At 40.9% G+C, this 23,020-nt stretch overlaps 1 protein-coding gene across 4 annotated transcripts in view; it reads left to right on the plus strand.

Moving 5' to 3' along the window:
* The first annotated feature begins 256 nt into the window (after nt 1–256).
* The window catches only part of RAP1B (RAP1B, member of RAS oncogene family), a 42,637-nt gene continuing 19,873 nt past the window's right edge, over nt 257–23,020 (plus strand). For 2 of the 4 annotated variants that reach the window (XM_017341970.4, XM_002711319.6), the window contains exon 1: nt 257–391. The gene's annotated coding sequence lies outside the window, so the exon portion shown is untranslated. Of the gene's footprint in view, nt 392–1,129; nt 1,284–23,020 lie in introns of those variants that run through there. The other 2 variants (XM_070052590.2, XM_070052591.2) reach the window with 1 other exon arrangement.

Consider the following 23,020-nt stretch of genomic DNA (forward strand, 5'->3'; position numbering starts at 1 on the left):
GGAGGTCAGCGAGCAACACCGCGCAGCGCAGGCCGCGAGGGAGCCACGTGTGCCGGGCCGGAGCTCGCGCGGCGCCGGAGGCCGGCGCGAGGCCGACGGCGAGAACCCGGCGCGCGGCGGCCCCGCCCCCTGCGCCCTGGCCCCGCCCCGCGGCCCCGCCCCTTCCCGGGCCGCGCACCCGCGCGCCCCGCCCGCGGGCGGAAGCGAGAGCGAGGCTGAACGCCTGACGTCAAGGCGACACCGCCAAACCTCGCCCAGAGTCAGGCGTGTAAACCAGCCGGAGCGGCGGCGGCGGCGGCGGCAGCGGCAGTACCGCCGTGGCGCCGGGAGCAGTGACCCGGAGGGAGCGCAGGGCGACGCCGGCTGCGAGGACCCGGTGACAGCGTGAGAGGTTCGCAGAGTGCATGCGTGGCCGCCGAAGGCAGCGACGGCGGCGGCGCGGGGCGGGGGCCGGGCGCCGGCTGAGGGGAGCTGCTGGGGTGGGGTGCGGCGCGGGCCGGGCGGGGCGGTCAGGGGCCCCGGCGGTGGCGGCGGTGGCGCCGGCGGCCCCTCGGCGCGCGGCAGGTGGCGCGGGGGCCGCGAGCCCGGCCGGTGAGCGCGCTGCCTCCCAGGCCGGCGAGGACCAGCCGCAGCCACCGCCGCCGCGGGGGAACAGCGCGCTTTGCGGAAGGGGTCAAATGTCTGAAATATGGCGGAGGAAGTGAGAGCCCGAGGACCCCCCCCCCCGCCCGCTCCCTCCTGCCGGCGGCCGCCGCAGCCTCTCCCGCCGCCCGCCTTCCCCCGCCGGTTTCCCCGAAGGCTCGCTCCCCGCCCCGGAGCCCCCCTCGCTGGCCGCCTGGGCTCCCTCCCGGGTGTGGGTGGAAGTTAGAACGGAAACCAGAAAGTTGTCGTTTGCGAACACCCAGCTTCCCCCAGCCCCGAGCCGGGGCTGAGGAGCTTTCGGGGGAAACCACTCCCCGGCGCCCCGCGGGCTCGAGCCTGACAGGGAAAAAGTTTGCCTGAAACGGGGCTGGCTCGCTCCATTTGTTGCGGGAAGTGGCAGGAGGAAGGCTGCGGAGGGAGCCCCACCTAGTCTGGCAGCAGCCACGGTGCAGAGAAAAACTGTTAAAGGGGCCTTTCCCTTCGTCAGCAAGAGGAAATCTCTCTCGTAGCGAGGGGGAGGAAATCCAGGAAGTTTGTCGTCTGCTCTTTTTCGCCATCTCGGTGTGTCTGATCCTGAAACTGACCATCAGCGCCAGGGATTTTTATTGGAAATCTCCCCACCCAACCCCGCCCCGCCCCCGGTGAGCTGGGCCCCCCGGATTTTTTCTTCTGCGCGGAGTTGGGGGGGTGGGGGGGGATGCCTTTTGGAGAAAAGATCATCCTTGCGAGTTTGAGCAGATGGTTTGCTTCCCCTTCGCTGGTGTCCCTCCCACCCTCTTCAAGAGTTTAGACAAATATTTTGGCCCTGGAACTCCTGATTGGTATGAATAGAAGCAGTTCTGTACTACAGTAACGGGAAGTCACATTTTTATGGGTAGAAAGTTGACACCAAGTGAAGATGGAGATTTTAATGTTTTTAAATTCATTCAGTGAAATTGGATTTTTGTTTTGCTGGAAACATCGAATATATATGGAGTCATTATAATAAAAATTTCTAATTCGTAAGTTCATCTTTTAAGCCCTTTTTTTTTTGGTAGAGTGCCATTTGGACTTGCTCACAGGACCTTATTTTAGCAAGAAGTAACTTATAGAAGAAGATGTTCATTTAACTTAAAGCCTTTATCATTCTTAAAAACTGACTCTTAAAATTCTTAAAATAGTATTAATTGAGTCATAATGGAGTCATGGGATTTTTTTTTAAGGGCCGGAAGGGATTATTTAGATCATTCAGTCCCACCCTGTCATGAGGAGGAAACTGAGGCCTACAGTAGATAAAATAATCAGTGGGTCTCCTAACTTTTAGGACAATAGGCTATCCATAATAGACAGCCTGAAGGAAGAAATGTAGCACATCATTATTATTATTATTATTATTATTACTATTCCCATCATACCCCCAGAAGAGGGGTGCCTTAATCACACAGTGTGAGAGACCCACTTTGGTTTTTCATCACAAAATGTTAGAGAAGTAATACTAGAGAGATGCAGCAATTTTATTTAGAGTCCTGAAGCGTTCATATCTGTACTACATTAAGAGTTCATTTGCATTTTCTTGTTTGACATTCGTAGTAAATTGTAAAGCTGCCTTATCTAAGGAAGCCCCAAAGAAGATCGTTGGCACAGTTGTAGCCAGTTTGGTTTTAATGTGCTGGGTGTCAAAATACAGCCAAAGAGCCCAATACCAACCTGGTTTAATTTTAAAATGTGTGGGACACGAATGTGATTTCTGTCATTCTTCTCCCGCCTACTTCCAACCCCATGAAAGTCATCTCTCTGCCTTTCTGTGACACATATCACTTCCTATCTTCAGTTACCATTGTCTGTTTTTGTTATCCTACTAAATGGGAAACTCCGTGGAGATTGCATGTTCTTTTGTATGCCTCGAGCACTGGTGTGGTGCTGTGCACATAGACACTCAATGCCCTTAAACGTAAGCATCCTGAGGGTAGGGAAATTGCAGAATTAATGGTGATAAACACTCAAGAAGGATACTTGAAGAGAACAGTGTGATTCTGAAAAAGATGTTTCTACATTGTCTTCGAAATCTTTTAGTTGACAAGTTGATTTTCATTTTATACTCAACAACAATCTTCTAAACAGAATTCCAGTGATTTCTCTTAGCTACATAAAAGTAAAGCCCCATGGTAAAGAGCTGCCTTGTCAGGAAGGTATAGCAAGGCATAGTGAAGAATTTTTTTGAAAACTTGACCCATGTGTGTAAGGAATTTTCCTAGCGTATCTTGTAATTTAAGATTGGTGGAAGTGCTATGCAGAGATGGATAATGTGGTAATTTATATATTTCAATTGTAAAGTCTTGAGATTTGGATGCGAAGCTCGTGTTCACATTCCTTGCCTTTTGTTTAAGTATTTGTTAGATAGTGAGAATTGAAATCAGTATATAAAATTGTAGCTCATAAAGAGATTTTGGCTGATTTTACAAAGGTCTCTTTGGCTGAAAGTGTAAATAAGCAACTTTATTATTGAATATCAAGGAGATTTACTGATTAGCGTGTATCAATTCTAATAAAATACTGTGTTCTTATGTATGGCTGTGTTGTCTTAAGATTTTATAGGGTTGTGCCTAAATATATGCCCTTTTTATTTTACTATTATTTGTGAAAGGACTCCATAAGCTTAGAGATTAGCCTGAACTTTTTACTGTTAGCCCTTTCAAATTGAATTTCTTTCAGAACTAGTTTAAAAATAGGCATTTTGGCTGATGGCAATGATTCATCGTAGCATTGTACAGACTTTTTAAAAATTCAGCCATCTATAAATGGGAGACCAGTACCATGGCTTACCCTTGTGTTGAAAGCTAATGGTTTTCAGTGTTCATAGGAAAGGTACTAATTACTATTTGAGGACTTGGGTCTTTTAATTTATTAGTTCTTTGGAAAACTCATAAATGTAGTAGAAGCAGTAGCTACAAAGAATGGAATGAATTTATCCATTTGCAGTAAAAACTGACTTGCTATATATATATAAACTATTGTACTTTATTTGAACCCACTTGAGCACTGGGTTGTAAGACCAAACCCTGTAGTCGTAGAAGACCCTGTAGTCAAAGAAAAATTATCAGGAGTTTTATGCTGCTTTTTAAAATTCACCACAAACAAAAGGTACCACTAATGTTTCGTGCTTCCTAATGGTGATGTGCTGATTCCTGATGTTGCTCAGATGAATGGTGCACAACACTCATTGATTCAGTAGCAGTTAAGAAAGTTTTTTCCCTTTTTGTCAGTAGATCAAAAATTTTTAAAAACTATTTCCAAGGAACTTTAAAATTTAGAGAAAAAGTTTAAAGAACATATACTGGTTTTAAGAAGCATTTAGTTTACTTATCTGAAGTGAAAACATTTGCAAGGTCAACTGCAGAGTTTTCATTTCCTTTTTGTTATACAGTAGGACAATATTTTAAAACATTGCTATGCTTAATATTGTTTGATTATATATGAGGTGCTTGAATACTAGAAATAAATTTATTTCTAGATTAAGAATCTTAGTCTCTCTAACTGAAGAGTAATTACCTAATGTTCGGTGTTTGACTTTTATATTAAACTGATTCCTAAACCTTACATTGGTAGTTATGCTATTTTATACTTTTACTCTTGTCATTATGCTACTTGATATACATTCAATATCAGTGAGACCTTTTAAATTTAAACTGGAACCTGCTGTCCTGAGATCCTTGCTGGGTGATCTTTTCCAGTGATGGGGGATTGAATTTTTTTAGCAATTGAATAAAGCATCACAGAACTTCTGTGAATTTTCAACAGTTATTCTGAGATTTATTTCAGTAAATGTGTTCTTTCAATAGATTTTCTCATTTACTTAAAACTTGTTTAGCATATCATAAAATAACTTTATCTTGAAAAAGACAACTAATGGTTGTCCCAATAGTGAGTTACCATTGCCTCTTGTTTTTCTTTTTTGCCTTGTGGGAAGGTAAAAAGATGAAAGCAAACAATGTTTTGTGTATTTAATAACAGTTTATGACAAAGCTTCTGGAAAGGAAATAGAAAACATTAGGTAAAATAATTCTAATTATGTCTTCTAGAATTTATCCTTCTTGTATTGGATATGTTTTTTCAGTTACTTTATACTAAGTTCTCAGTTCATGGAACTGATAGTATTGATTAATAAAAAGGACTATAAATATAAGCTACTTTATTGAATATTTTTAGGTGTCAAATAATGCTTCATCTGATTTTTTGTTACCTTCAATTTCAAAGTTGCAGTGAGAATGTGGTATCCTAATACTACACTGTGCTACATATCTAAAGCTACTTTTTCTAGGATTTATCAGTGAACTTCTTGGTAACAATAGTAAAACTCTGCAATCTTGAACTCTGTATTAAGCAGATAAAAAAGAGGAGTAGGGATGAATTATGTTACATACTGTATACTGTTTTCTCATGCCCTTGAAATTCTTAAACTGGAAATATTACACTGAATCTGTATTGCTGAGAGGGGCTGTTTTCAGTGTTTGTATGTTTAATTTCTTATTAAAATGTTTTTCAGGCAAAATGTATACTTTTCTGAAGTTTTCCTACTTCCTTGCTTCCTCAATGAAAACGATGACATAGACTTATTGGAATTGTTGAGGATTAAATGAAGTATTCATAAATGTTTTATAAACCATAAAAGAATATGCTGTGCAGTATTAGTTTTTGTTCTATAAAGCTCTTATTCCCTTGTAGCATTGCTTAAGATTCCCATTAAGCTGTAAATATGGACAAAGAGAATAATTGTGGTTTTTTTTTTTAAACTATTAAATGAATTATATTATCTCAGTGATTTTAAATGTATGATCCAAGGAATCCTAGAGATTCCTTAGACATTTTTTCAGGGAGTCTCCAACTGCAAAATTGTTCTTACAATAATTAATTAAGATGTTCTTCACCTTTTCACTGCATTGACATTTGCACCTATGGCACAAAAGCAACGGTAGGTAAAGTTGGCACCCCAGATAGTCCTTGTATTCTTCACTGCCATTTACTCACAATTAAGCTTTACCTAAATGCCCTTGATGAAATGGAAAAAAAATTTTTTTAATTAAATTTTTACACTTGCACATATTTTTTAATATATTGTGACAAGATGGGAAGTATACTTAAAACATTTTGGCTATATATTGAAATATAATGATTGTCCCTAGTAAAAAGCCACTGTTTTTCATGGCACACCATTTGTACTGAAAAGAATGCCTGACAGACTACAGTTACTCATACTTGAGTATTAGACTATATTTGTACAAAAACATGAGCCTGTTCCTTTAAGGTCAGTGATATTCTAGCTGCTAAGTGAAATTAGAAATTTGGAAAGCTGTGTCAACTATTGTGCTGTTGATAGTTTCCTAGTTTAAATATTTTTGTGATTATACTAATTTTTAAGAAGTGATATATAATGAATACCTGTGTTTTTCTGAAAATGCTGTTAAAACATCCCAAACAGTCTTTGTGATATGTTCTTTCTGAGTTACTCATTTTTCTGTACTTTACGCTTAATATTTAGTACCCTTGATTAATTGTTTATATTTTTATTGTGGGGGAGATAGAGAACCACATCCACAGATAAATGTGAGGCAGTGTTTTTTTCTTGAACTCTTTTTTTTTTTTTTTTTTTTTTTTTTTTTTTTTTTTTTTGACAGAGTTATAGACATGAGACAGAAAGGTCTTCCTTCCGTTGGTTCACTCCCCTAATGGCCACTATGGGCAGCGCTGCGCTGATCCAAAGCCAGGAGCTGGGTGCTTCCTCCCGGTCTCCCATGCCGGTGCAAGGACCAAAGCACTTGGGCCATCCTCCACTGCCCTCCCAGGCCACAGCAGAGAGCTGGACTGGAAGAGGAGCAACCGGGACTAGTACCTGGCACCCCAACTGGGACTAGAACCCGGGGTGCCAGCACCACAGGCAGAGGATTAGCCAAGTGAGCCACAGCGCTGGCCCTTGAACTCTTTTATTATCGTTTTTAGATTTAATTCCTGCAGTCTTTAATTTTGGTCACGGTAATAGATGAGGTAATTTCTTAAATTTTTTTTTTTTTTTTTTTTTTTTTTGAGAGAGATCTCCCATCCACTAGATCACTCCCCAGGTGCCTATAACAGCCCAGTTGGGGCTGGGCCAAGCTGAAGCCAGAAGCTTGGAACTAAATCCAGGCCTCCCAACAGGTGCCTCACCCGAACCTGCTGCTTCTCAAGATTTACATTAGCAGGAAGCTAGATTCAGAGGCCCAGCTGGGTCTTGATCCAGACACTCTGATGTGAGATGTGGCTGTCCCGAGTGGCATCTGACCACTGCACCAAGTGCCTTCCCCATGGTAATTATTATTTTACAAGTCTACTTTTCTTTGTTTTAATATCTGACCTGAGTTTGATGTGTTCCCTACCTTAATTAGATACTTGAAAACAACTCTGGAATGATCACGTTCTTACCTTTGGGGAAGAGTACTGTTTCTTTTTTTTGTCCTTATTTAACAATAATGTGGCAATCCTTGTTAAATAATTTTTTTATAAACTTCACATCATGAGGACAGCTCCATATGTTAAAGAATTTTTAGGACAGGGCGATGCCGGCATTTCATATGGGCGTCAGTTTGAGTCCTGGCTCCTCCACTTCTGATCTAGCTCCCTGCTAATGGCCTGAGAAAGCCGCAGAAGATGGCCTGAGTCCTGGGGTCCCTGCACCCACGTGGGAAACCTGGATGAAACTTCTGGCTTCAGCTTGGCCCTGCCCTGGCCATTGTGGCTATTTGGGGAGTAAAGCAGCAAATGGAAGATCTCTTTCCCTGTCTCTGGAATTCTGCTTTTCAAATAAGTTAATATACCTTTAAAAAAATTTTTTTTAGGCTAGCCTGTGTTTGGATCAGGCAGTCAGTCTCAGACTGTGAAAGTAATAAGAAATAAGGGCAAATTACATTTTATACTGAATTTAGTTTCTAGGAAATCTAGGGTCAGTTATTTTCCCAATGGATAATAAAATGGGTATTTCTGTGAGGAAAGAATATTGAGTTTCAGCATCACTGAAAGAACAGGGTTAGCTGGCACCACGGCTCAACAGACTAATCCTCTGCCTTGCGGCGCCGGCACACCAGGTTCTAGTCCCGGTCGGGGCGCCGGATTCTGGATTCTGTCCCAGTTGCCCCTTTTCCAGGCCAGCTCTCTGCTGTGGCCAGGGAGTGCAGTGGAGGATGGCCCAAGTGCTTGGGCCCTGCACCCCATGGGAGACCAGGATAAGTACCTGGCTCCTGCCTTTGGATCAGTGTGGTGCGCCAGCCGCAGCGCGGCGGCCATTGGAGGGTGAACCAACGATAAAGGAAGACCTTTCTCTCTGTCTCTCTCACTGTCCACTCTGCCTGTCAAAAGAAAGAAAGAGAGAGAGAGAGAGAAAGAAAGAACGAACGAAAGAACGAACGAACAGGGTTGATGTTGGAAGAAGAAGGGATGTGGAGGGGTTTAGGGAAGGAATAAATTGAAATTGCTAACTTCAGGGATTAAGCATTACAGAACTTCTGCCTACATGAACTAATCCCACTAAGGGAGGGAATAGAAAGCTTTAGTGCTCCCTATATTAAATAATTAACTGCTCAGCTGTTCTAGCAGTTCTGAATTAGCGAACATACTGAGATAATATTTTATGTCCAGGTCATCCAAATTAGTCACAAGGTTGCCATTGGCTATTGTTCATGCAATTTTAGTTCCTAGTTGGGAAAAAATGCATGAAATCCCTTTTATTTTAGCTTTTTTTATACTTGTGCCTTTTTTCTTCAAAGAGCATTATCACGTTACTTCATCATCCTTCCAACAAAGAAAAATAAGACAGGGTTTGCAAACTTCTATGGATAGAAAAGTATTCATAACACTTGTATTGTTTAGATTAAAGTGGTGATGGTGATGATAGGCAGTGAAGAAGTAAGAGGACAGAGAATAGAGCAGAAAGGAGCAAGGAGTGTGTGGGTGGTGATTAAGAAGTTTTCATTCTAATAAGCAGGGCTGCTTGTTAGAGCTGTGCACCTTACAGGTTTGGTTAAGCATGAATTATATATGTCGCTTTGAAAAGCACTTGTGTTGCTTAAGTGATGAATAGATCTCATCTGCCAGAGGGTAGTGTGTAGGGGATAAATTGTCATCATCTGTTGGTTAGAGGTTATGGTCTTAATGTTTCTTCACTGAGCAGTTTGAATAGACAACACTTTTGCTGCTGTTATTCCCCAGCAGACCCTTACGTACTTTTGTCTAAACCTGCAAGTCCCCAAAATAGACACTTTCATTTATCCTTAAAAGTTTGAGCTGATTCCTTTGGCCATGAGACTAAATCTGTGAGAAATTATGCACCTTTTTAGAGTGCTGGTTAGGCCTTTGATTTCACTCTGCTGTCTTTAAATTGCATGGTTTAGTGGTGATCATTGACCTAGGTGAATTAGTTTTCAGGTCTCTCTGGATGGCACTGTCCGTGAAACCATGAGCTAGTTAACTCTGCTTTACAGAATCTTATCTTCATCTCAGGAAAGTTTGACTAAATGGCTGTTAATAAAACTACTGTTTAGAGCCCTCAAATCCTGTTTGTGTGATGCCACCCTTGTTTAAGCCACAGTCATCTTTGTCTAGACTCCTGTAGGAGCTTCACAACTTGTTTCCGTTTTTGTCTTTCCTCATGTCAGGCTCTACCCAGAAGACAAAGTGATCTCTTAAAAATGTGAGTCAGATCACGCATACTCTCTGGTCCCGATTTTTCCCCCAATGACTTAAAATGAAAGCCAGTTCCTTATTGCATCCTGCAAGATCCAGAATAATCCAGTTCTTGCTTACTTCACAGGTTTACCTCTTTTCCATTGTTGCTAAGCTCAAACCACACTGTACTACTTTCCGATTTTGATCCAGCAAACCCTTTACCAATTTCTGAGTTTTGGTACTTGCTACTTTCTCGACATTAGATCTCTTAATATAATCAGTAATTATATCTGTCTATTTGTTTACATCTTTTTCTCTCTGAAGTATTTCAGGAGGACAGGAATACTTTCACTTTGCCACCACTAACTCAAATGGCTGAGTAATTGGCAAGTGCTTAAAAATGTTTACTTTAATTGAAAAAAATGTTTAAAGTTTGCAATGTTTGTCCTTATCTATTCTCATCATAAGCTATTTCTTACACTAATTATTAAAGTGTTATGTCCAACTGTAATTCTTCAATTTTTTTATGTAGGACATCTGTCTCTTGAGGACTAGTTCATCTGACTACATGTTATTGAGAGCTAATTGGTCTCAGTTACTGTATATTAGGATTAAATTTAGTAATTATGTGCAGAAGATTTTCAGCAAAGGCACAGAAAGTTAATCAATATGAGATGTAAATAGCATTCAAAATATCCAAATAATAGATGAGTGCTTATACAGTCAGAGGAAGAAATGAAAGATCTTAGTGTCTACTAGTTAGAAAACATAGTAAAAATGAGATGGAATCTGTGCATCATAACAAAAGGGTACGTTTTAGATTAGTTTTAGATCAGGCTAACCGTGAATCATGGTGGGCAACAAAACAAACTGAAGTAGGTTCCAGAAAGTGCTTTGCTTTAGTAGATATTTGTGAGATGGATGATAGGGCTGTAATCTCTTACCTATCACCCTTTGTGCTAGGTATTTGGAGTTCAGAATTTGAGAAAAAGATTTGTTTTTGGATATAATAAGAGTAATAAAATACTGTTGACATGAAACGAGTAGTCTCACTAAATAGGATAAATAAATAAAGAATATAAATACTGTTTTATCAGTGTTAGGTGAAGTTTTACTGTTATAGAAATTTGTATCAGGCCAAATGTTGCAGGTATATCAGTTATAAAACTTTCAGTTTGCAGATATTTTTGTGTTTCACAGTATCTAAGAAATGGATCTGAAATGGGTTGCAAAGGTTTTTTTTTGTTTTGTTTTTTTTTTTGCAGGCAGAGTGGACAGTGAGAGAGAGAGAGAGACAGAGAGAAAGGTCTTCCTTTTGCCTTTGGTTCACTCTCCAATGGCCGCCGCGGCTGGCGCACCACGCTGATTTGAAGCCAGGAGCCAGGTGCTTCTCCTGGTCTCCCATGGGGTGCAGGGCCCAAGCACTTGGGCCATCCTCCACTGCACTCCCGGGCCACAGCAGAGAGCTGGCCTGGAAGAGGGGCAACTGGGACAGAATCTGGCGCCCCAACTGGACTAGAACCCGGTGTGCCTCTGGCCGCAGGCGGAGGATTAGCCTATTGAGCTGCGGCGCCGGCCGTGATGTGTCTTTATAGAAGAGCCACCTAATTTCATAGTTTCAGAATCCAGTTAAATATTTTGAAATGGTGAAGATTCATCTGTGTATATTGGTACCTGGCAAATAGTATTTTTAAAAGTGTTTTAATATTGAAAGTTCGTGTCTTTTTTAAAGATTTAAAGTATTTTATAAAATACAGTTTGTTTCCCAGTTGATAAGATTTCTAAGAACTATATAATGTATTTAATAGTAAAATAAGAGTACAGTAGCAGATTAGAAGTGTTAGAGAATAGAACTAATGCAATCTCTATTTAAAAACCCTTAGTTGTGATGTGGAAAGAAGTACTTATATGTGAATTTTGAAATTTTTGCACCTATAAAATTTATCTGTTAATTCCATTTTCTGTGAACTTTCTTCACAAATATCTAAAGAAGTTGCTTTGAAACTCAGAATTGATTACAGGAAATACCTATCCATTTTTCCATATTTTCCTCTCATATATTCTGCTTACTATAGCAGCCTAATTAACACTCAAACTTCAATTTTTATTGCCTTTATCCATTTGTTTGGTATATATATTGATGTTCAAGAATGCATACTGGATACTGACTTCCCTGGTAGAGTTGACAAAACTATTTAGAAGCTACCTTTTAAAAAAAAAGAAAAGAAAAGAAAAAGTACTCACTGATCTAGTAATTATGCAAGTAAGTAATTATATGCTATTTATATGTGAAAGCCATATGTAAACATTATTAATGGCTTCCAGTGAAGTATGACATGCCTTTTATTTTCCCAAGTGGACCTTATTTTACTGGATACTAATCACATCTTTGAATAAACTAAAGAGGGTAGACTATAAAAGGAAGAACTGTTTGTCAAAAATAGTGTTATAACATAGTCAGCTACACAATATAGTATGGCTAGTTAAGTTGCTAATTTAAACTACTGTTTAGATTGAGGTTTAAAATTATTAAATGTTATAAGGACTAGAATTGTATTTTTAAAGAAAGTATTCGACTATGACAATATATTGTGTTTTCACTATTCAAAGTGCTGTTTAGTAGTTGAAATTTAAAAGTATTTAATATCATTTAATAATAAAGTGATCAAAATATAAATAAAAATTAAAAGATTATTAAAGGGGCAAGTATTTGAACTATTGCTTAAGATACTGGTTGAGATGCTTGGAATGAAAGATAATTTACAGTTAAATTCATTGAATTATCAGGATTTTGATACCTGACTGAGGCTCCTGCCTCCAGGCACCTATGGTGGTGTCTGCCACCCAGATGGGAAACCTGGATTGAGTTCCCTTTTTCTAGTTTTAGCCTTGTACCAGCTGTTGCAGACATTTGGGGAGTAAATCAGCAGACAGAAGCACTTGTCTGCTCAAGTTCTGTGTCTGTGTCCATCCCTATTCCCCCATCCTTCTAGCTCCACACCCCTCCCTTTCAAATAAAATGAAAGTAAAGAAACAAAAATCTTTTTAACATTAAAATCAGCATTCTTGTGGGTTCAAATGCATTTTAGGGAAGTCATATTAAGCTAGGCATTCAATCCTAGTTATGAAGTTAATTGTAAAATCAAAGAAGCGTTTTTGTAGTCATTTGTTCCTCTTGTGGAAGATACTAATTTTGTTTCTGAATTCTACTTTATATTGAAACAGACTGTAAATTATGTTTTTAAAAATGCTTACCCATTCTTGTGGGGTGGTAAACTGTTTAAGAAAAAAAAATAGCTATTTATAATAATGTGGCATTGTTTTCCTTATCCTGGAGTTATTATCTATCTCCTAGTACCAAAGTGCCTCACTTACGACTTCTTGTACCTCTGATCTAACAGCTCATAAGCTGTGCTTAGTATGATATTAGCTAAAATATATGAAAGCAAACCTTTTGTGTTTGATGTAGTTATCTTTTTTTTTTTTAAGGATATATTCATTTATTTGAAACGCAGAGTTACAGAGAGAAGGAAAGAGAGAGAGGGTCTTAATGTGCTTGCTTACTCCCCAGATGGCCACAATGGCTAGAGCAGGCCTGATGCAGAGCCAGGAGCTTCTTCAGGTCTCCAACACGGGAGCAGGGGTCCAAAGACTTGGGCCATCTTCTACTGCTTTCCCAGGCCATAGCAGAGAGCTGGGATCAGATATGGAGCAGCCAGGACAAGAACCAGTGCCATATGTGGGATGCCGGCACCACAGGTGGCGTCTTCACCTGTTACACCACAACATTGGCACTGATGTATTTACCTTGTTCAGCAAACATTTTTGAGCACCCTTGATGGTAGAATTAAATTCTGGATGTAGAAAAGCATCTCCGATAGCTCCTTTTCCCCCTGTAAAGAACGTCCCTTTGGAAATGGTATCTCTTTTCTGTCTATAACTTGTGGAAGGTAAGACATCATGAATAATTTATTGAATTCCTGAAGAATCTTATTTCTAGAGATCGGAGGAATAACACAGGCCCTCCTTTTCTGTATTAAATTAGGTAAAATCAGTTTACAGGCAAAAAGGTACATAAAATGATATCTAAGGCCGGCGCCGCAGCTCACTAGCCTAATCCTCTGCCTGCGGCGCCAGCACACCAGGTTCTAGTCCCGGTCGGGGCGCCGGATTCTGTCCCAGTTGCCCCTCTTCCAGGCCAGCTCTCTGCTGTGGCCAGGGAGTGCAGTGGAGGATGGCCCAAGTGCTTGGGCCCTGCACCCCAGGGGAGACCAGGAGAAGCACCTGGCTCCTGCCTTCGGATCAGCGCGGTGCGCCGGCCGTGGCGGCCATTAGAGGGTGAACCAACGGCAAAGGAAGACCTTTCTCTCTGTCTCTCTCTCTCACTGTCCACTCTGCCTGTCAAAAAAAAAAAAAAAAATGATATCTAGTAGACAGACTTTGGCAGATGGAAGACCTCTCTCTCTTTCTCTGCCTCTCCTCTCTCTCTGTAACTCTGACAATTCAAATAAATTAAAAAAAAAAGTTTAAAAAAAGTTTTTCAGAGATGATTTTTAGAACTTGGACACACAGTTTTCCTACTGTAACGGGAGAGATTGTTGATGTTAATGTTAGAGTTGTGAATGGTTTGGCCAAACAGTGCTGTAAAATCACTTGCCCCTCTTAGGCTTTTGAGCCTTGACATTTAAATTTGATCTGCTCCTGGGACCAGTGGGTGAAAGCCCCAGCCTGCATCGGAAGCATGCATATGGGCACCAGTTCTAGTCTTGGCCACTGCACTTCCAATCTAGCTCCTTGCTAATGTGCTTGGGAAAACAGTGGAAGATGGCCCAAGTTCTTGGGCCCCTGCACCCACACGGATGGCCCGGAAGAAGCTCCTGGCTTCGGATTGGCTCAGTTCCAGACATTCCGGCCATTTGGGGAGTGAACCAATGGATGGAAAACCTCTCTCTGTCTCTGCCTCTCTGTAACTCTGTCTTTCAAATAAATAAATCTTTTTTTAAAAAAGTTTTAACTTGACCTCTTGAGACCTCTTTTCCCACAATTCCCATCAGTGACTTTGTTTTACTGCCTCTTCAAATACCCTAGGCATAGCTCCTTGCTTCTTGTCCCAGGTTGTAGCATGTAACAGCCAGACTACATCTAACATCGTATCTGTCTTAAACACGTCAGATGTGTGGGGTGATTGTCTTTAGAGAGTTTCTTCAGTGTCTTAAAAAAAAAAAAAAAAAAAAAAAACTAATCAGACTTGGTGGATAGCCTTGACAGCAATTTCCTTACCTGACCAATTTTCTAATGTGGTTTGAATGTTTATAGCTATGTACACCCAGAGCTTGATTCTATAGTTCTCACAATAATTTTGATAGTTGCTTGATAGCTTTTAATGACTCCTTTTTCTATATAAATTTTATTTGTTACTTCCAACAGAAAATCTTACCTGTTATGTATCCATTAAAAATTTAGGAGCCAGCGCCACAGCTCAATAGGCTAATCCTCCGCCTCCCGTGCCGGCACACTGGGTTCTAGTCCGGGTCAGGGCACCGGATTCTGTCCCGGTTGCCCCTCTTCCAGGCCAGCTCTCTGCTGTGGCCAGGGAGTGCAGTGGAGGATGGCCCAAGTGCTTGGGCCCTGCACCTCATGGGAGACCAGGAGAAGCACCTGGCTCCGGGCTTTGGATCAGCGTGGTGCGCCGGCCGCAGCAGCCATTGAGGGGTGAACCAACGGCAAAGGAAGACCTTTCTCTCTGTCTCTCTCTCTCACTGTCCACTCTGCCTGTCAAAAAAAAAAAAAAAAATTTTAGGAAAACTTTCTCATCAGAGGCATATTGGAGAGAAAAGAAAGGCAAGTGTTGAAGCTCTGGATGCTTCATCCCATAGTTTCACAGGCAAAAACCTAGTGGTTTAGAGATTCTCAGGTTTGCTAACCATATTTCAATCACTTGATACACTGTACTAGATAGTGTAAATATAGGACATTATCCTGACCACAGACATTCTGTTGAATAACACCAGTCTAGATTCTTGTCCTAATTTTACAGTATTGTAGTTATGCAACCTTGGGTAAATAACCTAATTTCAGATCCTTGGCTGAAGACAATACCTTGTCTTCATAAGGTTGTCCTGAAGATTGAATGAAATCTGATATGTACGAGGACTATGTAAACTTTTTAAAGAATCATACAGATAACTTCCCATAGACACAGAACATTTCTAAAATGTTCTAGATCAGAAATGTTTTTGCTGGCCATCAAAGGATTTTTTCCAAAAAATATTTTGAAGAAAAACTTCAGAGCCTCAGCAACATGGATTTTTTTTTTTTTCCAAGATTTATTTATTTGTCTAAGAGTCAGAGACAGACAGGGAAAGACAGAAAGGTCTTCCATTTGCTAGTTCACTCCTCAAATGGTCACAACGGCTGAAGCAGGCCTGATTCGGAGCCAGGAGCTTCTTTGGGTCTTTCACATGGGTGCAGGGACCCAAGCACTTGGGCCATCTTCTACTGTTTTCTCAGACCATAGCAGAGAGCTGGATTGGAAGAGGAGCAGCCAGGACACGAACTGGCGCCCATATAGGGTGTCAGCACTGCAGGCAGAGCCTTAGCTCACTACACCACAACGCCAGCCCCAACATGAATGCTTTAATATTAGATTAACCACTTCAAGAATCAAAGTTGGCAAATTTAAGAGATTTGATATCCATTTTTAAATGTAAATTATACTTTACCCAACTTGTCCTTTCCAACTTAATCTATAAAGCTCGATGAAGTTTTTAGATATTTTATTCTAGGCTTACCTTCTTAATTTAGTTTCACAATATAATGCTATTTTATCATCCTCATAATGACCTTAAACACTGAATCCATTGATGGATTCAGTTATGTTCCTGGTACCTCAAGTTGGTAAATGAGTGAGGGAGGGGCCGGCACCTGCAGTGCCAGCATCCCGTATGGGCGCCAGTTCGGGTCCAGCTGCTCCACTTCCAATCAGGCTCTCTGCTGTGGCCTGGGAAAGCAGTAGAGGATGACCCAAGTCCTTGGGCCCCTGCACCCACGCGGGAGACCCGGAAGAGGCTCCTGGCTCCTGGCTCCGGATCGGTGCAGCTGCGACCATTGCAGCCAATTGGAGAGTGAGACAGCAGATGGAAGGCACCCCCCCTTTCTCTTTCTCTTTCTCTCTCTCTCTCTCTCTCCTTCCACCCCTCTCTCCCCCTCTCTGCCTCTCCTTCTCTCCCTGGAGAACTCTGACTTTCAAATAAATAAATAAATCTTAAAAAAAAAAAAAAAAAAATGAATGAGATCAACTAGTCCAGAACCAAAATCATTGCTTTTGGAAACCAGTCTTCAACATTCAGGTAGATCATTCTCAGTAATTCTTTACATGTCTTTTGGTCTGGTTTTTTTGGCATCTGTTTTGCAGGTAATTTAATTTGTGTAGCTATCAAAAAATAGTACTAGAAACTAAAAGTAAAGTATTCTGTGACAGAAATAATTCAGATGTTCTTAAAGTTACAACATAGTTTCTCCTTGTTAACACAGTAGATAGATATTGGTAGTTGAGAACTGTACTCTTTCCCTTTGAGTCTTTTTGAGCCTGAGTTGATCTCAAACTCATTCTCAATTATAGATAGCCATTAGTATTTTAAGTTGGTATTTGAGGTGAAACTCATTTACCTCCGAATAGAAAAGACCTATCTTTGTCTCTTCTAGGCGCTCATCTGTAGGGCAGATGTTGACAAACTTTTTCTGGAAAGGGCCAGATTTTTAAAAATTAGGCTTTATTGACCACACAGTCTCTGTCATAACCATTGTAGCCTGAAGGCAACCACAGACAGTACATAATGAGTATGGCTATGAATAAGCATGGTTCCATTGCAGTAAAACTTTATGATAATAGCTGTGTTCCAGAAAAACTATCTACAACAAACAAGCAACAGATGGGATCTGGCCTGAGGCTGTAGTTTGCCAACCCCACTGTAGGGCAAGAAACTGATTTTTTGACTCGCTTAACAAATAAGTGTCCTATATTCAAGGTCTGTGTTAAAAGTGTTGCTCATGTAGCGTTGAACATTATACATAGATCCCAGACTGTGAAGTGTTAAGTCCTAACATTTTTTTTTATGAACTTACAGATACCCAAAGCAGTTTCTTGAGTTAAAAAGATAAAACCTTCTCTATATATCTGCCTTAATCTGTTAATACATTTGAGACCAGTGTTGTGGCACAGTGGGTTAAACTACAGCTTTGTGACACCATCATCCCCATATCAGTGTGCCAGTTTGAGTTCTGATGGCTCCACTTTAGCTCCAGCTCTCTGCTGATACATCTGGAAAGGCAGTGGAGGATGGCCCAAGTACTAGGGCCTCTGCAACCAGCAAGGCACACCCAAATGGACTTCGAAGCTGCTGGATTCAACCTGGACCAGCCCAGGCAATTGCAACCATTTAGGGAGTGAACCAGCACATAGATTTCTTTCTTTCTCCACCCCCTCTCTGTCACTCTTCCCTGCAAGTGCATAAATCTTTAAAAGAAAAAAATGTGAGATCTTAGCCAAATAGGTCCATGTTAGATGGTAGTGGTGAGTTAACATCCTGTTAAAAATAGGGATCCTGAGATGTGTGCATATCATAGCTACACTAGCTATGTATGGTAGGCCCTTAATATCCATACAGTGGTGTTGACTAAAGCTGAAATTACCAGTTGTCTTAACTATCCTTATGTCAGTTTCCTGGAGTTTTTTTTTTTTTCCTTCTATGTGGTATACTGCTTCTAACCTCTTAATTTTGGTTTTCACCATCTTAAATATATAGGTTGTTGCTGCAAGTCAACTCAAGCATTTTAGGAGTAGGCCGCATATTAATATGCTTAAATCAGATCTTAAGACAAATAGCAAATAATAAAGCTAATGTCCATACTCGTTTATCTAATCATGTGTGCAAGACCATTTTTGAGTTTGTATGCATGCTGATAGAGTTGTTGCTAGATGTGATGAGATGGAGGAGCTCCTTTGGAAGGAGCTGCTAAAATCTGGGTGTTCTTCAGCCCACATTATTTATTCTTGCCTGTTTTTGAGATATTGTTGGTCCCTCCACTTTCTGGTTACTTAACTCCCTTGCTCCTTTGTTGACTCAGCTGAGAAATCTGTAAAGAAACTAGTTCTTCTGCATTTGTCAGATTACTGATAAATTGTTAATATAATCTAAGATGTGATCACATACTAAAGTGAAAGGAACCACAGTAATAAAACTGAAAAAGATTTCCTTAAATTGTATGTCAAATTATGTTTGAATATTTCAGTGAAAGGTTGTGATTAATTGGAGTTAAGTTTTATTTGCTACCCATATTAATACATGAGAGAGCAAGGGAAGAATTTTCCTACTTGAAACATTATAAATATGGTCAGAATAGAGAAAATGCTGCCAATAGTTTGATGATCTATAAGTTATACATTGACTAGGTTTGAAATCTGGTTCACAGAGAAGGTCTTTCCTGGCAGAATATAAATAAGAATGGAAATATTTTCCGTTTTTTTTTTTCTCCTTACTAGAGAGGCAAGAAAATCAGAAAGTAAATATGATAAGCAGTATTCATTTGAACAGCTTTGTTTTATTTTCTATTTGTTAGATTTCTTTTTTAAAAGATTTATTTATTTATTTAACGGGCAGAGTGACACACAAGAGATCTTGCATCCACTGGTTCACTCCCTAGTGGCCACAGGAGCCAGGAACTCATCCAGATTTCCCACAGGGTGACAGGAACCCAAGTACTTGGGCCATCCTCCTCTGCCTTTCCAAGCACATCAGCAGGAAGCTGGATTGGAAGTGGAGCAACTGGAACTCAAACTGGTGCTCCAATATGGGATTCTGGTATTGCAAGCGGCATCTTGCGCAAGGCCAGCCCCAGAAATTTTGTTTTGAAAAAAAGTATATAAGAGGTAGTGTTAGGGCCTCTTATTACTTTTTTTCCTCCAACATTTTTAATGTATAGCATTCTACTGTTTATACTGTATTCATTAGGAAAATACATCTGAAGAGAAATAGTTTCCATAATTAACTTGTGGGCCCATCGTCCTTTTAGTAAAATGCAATATCTGCTTCCTATCAGTGTAAATTGATGTAAAATTTTCTAATAAGGGGGCCTTAGAAGGGACCATGAAAGAGCCAGATTATAGTCTAGGCTTTTGTCTCCTGTCTGGCCCAGCCCTAGCTGTTTCAGACATTTAGGGAATGAACCAGCAAATGGGAAATCTCTGTCTCTTTCAAATAAAATGAATAAATGAATGAATGAATAAATAAATATTTTTAAAATCGGATAATGTTTTAGTTGGAAAACCAGTTTCATTTTGAATATATTCTTTTTAAATTTAGCCATCATCCATCTCATAATAGCAGTTACATATATTATATTTTGTTGCCAGTGGGATTTATACAATTGTAATGTCTTGACTTGATTTACCTATACATTGTTATATGTTAAAATTCTTGGCCAGCGCCAGGGCTCACTAGGCTAATCCTCCGCCTGTGGCGCCGGCACCCCAGGTTCTAGTCCCAGTTGGGGTGCCAGATTCTGTCCCAGTTGCCCCTCTTCCAGGCCAGCTCTCTGCTGTGGCCAGGAGGGCAGTGGAGGATGGCCCAAGTGCTTTGGTCCTTGCACCCGCATGGGAGACCAGGAGAAGCATCTGGCTCCAGGCTTTGGATCAGCGTGGTGCGCCGGCCGCAGAGGCCATTGGGGGGTGAACCAATGGAAGGAAGACCTTTCTCTTTGTCTTTCTCTCTCACTGTCTTAACTCTGCCTGTCAAAAAAAAAAAAAAAAAAAAAATCTTTTACATGCCAGACACTTACTAATGGCTGACCTCAACAAGATAAGAGTCCAGAATAATTTTTGTTTGCACAGGAGTTTTGAATTCTGTCATTGATTATGTCCAACATATTAGTACCAGGTTCTGCTGACATTTGAATAAGTGACTTTTATTTGGGAATAAGAAGAGAACACAGTAAACTTTGTTAGCTATTAAAATACTACTTGGAGGTGGAAAGGAGAAATCAAGTATATTCTCTTCCAGAAAGTGTTCAGTGGGAGAAATAGTCATTTGATATAAGAAACCAGTAGTTAAGTGTTTTTACTTAGCTTTCTTTATAATTTAAGATCACAGAATTGTGAAAAAGGGGGATTGGGAGATTGTAACTAAAAAACTTGCATATAGGAGAACTGTTTGTTACCAGCATTTTGGAAAAATTTGACTATAGCCATGTAGAAGCACTTTGACATAATATTTTAATGGAAAAAATTAAGTTTTAAAAATGTTTATCACTTTTTAAGGATTAGACTTTTTTTTTAACATTTATTTGAAAGGCAGAGTTACAGAGAGAGAAGGAGAGACAGAGATCTTCCATCCTCTGGTTCACTCCCTAAATGGCCACAATGACTGGAGCTGGACCAGTCTGAAGTCAGGAGCCAGGAGCTTCTTCAGGGTCTCCCATGTGGGTGCAGAGAGGCCCAATTACTTGGGCCATCTTCCACTGCTCTCCCAGGAACATTAGCAGGGAGCTGGATCAGAGGTAGAGCAGCCAGGACTCAAATTGGTGCCCTAGGATTTGATTCTTAGAGTAGCTTGTGGGGAGCAACTCGGACTAGACTAAGTTACTGGAATTAAGACTTATTCTATGCATCTGCTCTCCCACAATATGGCGCTGGGAGAGGAGAAAACAGCTTCTACGCAGCTGCCTTTTGCCAACCTGAGTGATGACCTCCAGGAGCTGATCCTGCTCCTGATTGGAGGAGAGCAGCGTACTCGGCGTGTGGGCAGCCAAGTTGGGATTGGCGGAAGAGGACTATAAAGGAGGAGAGAGACAACATGCACCAGGAACATCTAAAGGGAACATCTGTGCAGCCCCCGAGAGAGCCGGCCGGCGGTGTGCCGCTCCCCTGCGGAAGTGGGGAAAGTGGCAGGGGGAACCGCCCTTCCACGGAGGTGGAAGGGACAGTAGCCAACCCAGGAAGAACCAGCAGCAAACCCGGGGAGGGCCGAGCAGACAAAAGAACAGCGCAGGGTCCTGTGTCATTCCTCCACGAAGATGGGGAGCGACAGTAGCTATTTTTCTTTAATGAGATTTAAAGAATAAGTCAGATTTTCAAGTGTTTCTGGAGCCACAAAGTTGTTGGTTTTAACATTATTTCTGTCTCAGGGCATTTTCTTTCTACTGGGCTATATAATTTCTAAAGGACAATATAAGAACTATGTATTTTCAGTGCCAAGATTTGGATAATTCATCCTTAGTTGAGATTTATATCAGTCAATAATTGATGTGAACTTCAATGGCAGTTTACCTAAAAAAAGGTAAAGTGTTAATGGTCTTTTAAAAATCTACATAGTTCTGGGGCTGCTACTGTGGCATAGCAGGTTAAGCCTCCCACTGCAGCACTGGCATCCCATATGGGCGCCAGTTAAGTCCCAGCTGCTCTGCTTCCAATCTATCTCCCTGATAATGCGCTTGGGAAAGCAGTAGAAGATGGCCCGAGTGCATGAGCCTCTGAACCCATGTGGGACACCCAGAGGAAGTTCCTGGTTCCTGGCTTCTGATTAGCCCAGCTCCAGCCATTGCAGTCATTTGGGGAATGAACCAGCTGGTGGAACCTCTCTCTCTATTTCCTCCTTTCAAAAAAAAAGTAATAAATATTTTAAAATATAAAAATAATAAATATAAAAATCTACATAGTTCTTTTCCTTTGCTGAACATGAATTTCTGTTCTTTAGCTATTCATTGATTCAAGAAATATTTCTAAACCAAATAATAGATACCAAAGTAAAAAAATAAGAGCCACTATGCATCTGGTTAATGATGGTAATGACATTTAAAACTTTTAACAACCATGTACGTTCTTATTTAATTTGTCCACATCACAGGCTGCTGCTTAACCTGCTACACCATGACGCCAACCCCACATTACAGTTTTATAATACATTTTAGAATTGAAAAGGACTTCAGAGATCTGCTAATCTAGAAACATTACAAAGTGCTGCCCCAGAGTCTAAATCAACATGTCTGTTGATTAGCACAATAGTCATAATTTTTAGAATTGAAAGAGCTTTACCTGTATAAGCATCTGCTCTTTGGCCACAGTCCACACCATTCCCTAAACACTCGATGCTTCAGACCTAGCATGTAAGTCATTTGATTGTTCAGTATTTCTCCATTCCTCATTCCCTCCTTTTACAGGCCAGGAACCTGGAAAGAGAATTAAGTAGTTTACCTCACAACGTATGACTTTTAAAATAGAGCCAAGCCTCTTAAATCCCAAGATAATGTTATGCTTTCTATAGCTTGTTGTCTCATAAAATAATACCAGATGGTACATAATCAAAGGCCTAAAGTGTTGGTGTTCAGCCTGCCAAGGGAGGGACACTGTGGGACAAGTGTGTGACTACTTCCCAGGCATTTCCTTGATACTGCCCTCCCAAGAACTGCATCCTTAGTGTATGCTAGTTAGGAACACCCTTAGTCTATGAGTTTAATGTTGGACCATAGGGGAAAAGAAGGGAATGTCCTCCTAAACGAGTCAATAAAGGAGGGGCTGGTGCTGTGGTGTAGCAGGTAAAGCTGCCGCCTGCAGTGCTAGCATCCCATATGGGTGCCAGTTCAAGTCCAACTGCTCCACTTCCAATCCAACTCTGCTATGACCTGGGAAAGCAGGAGAATGGGAGATCCAGTTGAAGAT

This window comes from Oryctolagus cuniculus, chromosome 11 (assembly GCF_051225735.1).
Source record: "Oryctolagus cuniculus isolate XC-2025 breed Fujian yellow rabbit chromosome 11, ASM5122573v1, whole genome shotgun sequence".
In the NCBI taxonomy this organism is placed as follows: Eukaryota; Metazoa; Chordata; class Mammalia; order Lagomorpha; family Leporidae; genus Oryctolagus; species Oryctolagus cuniculus.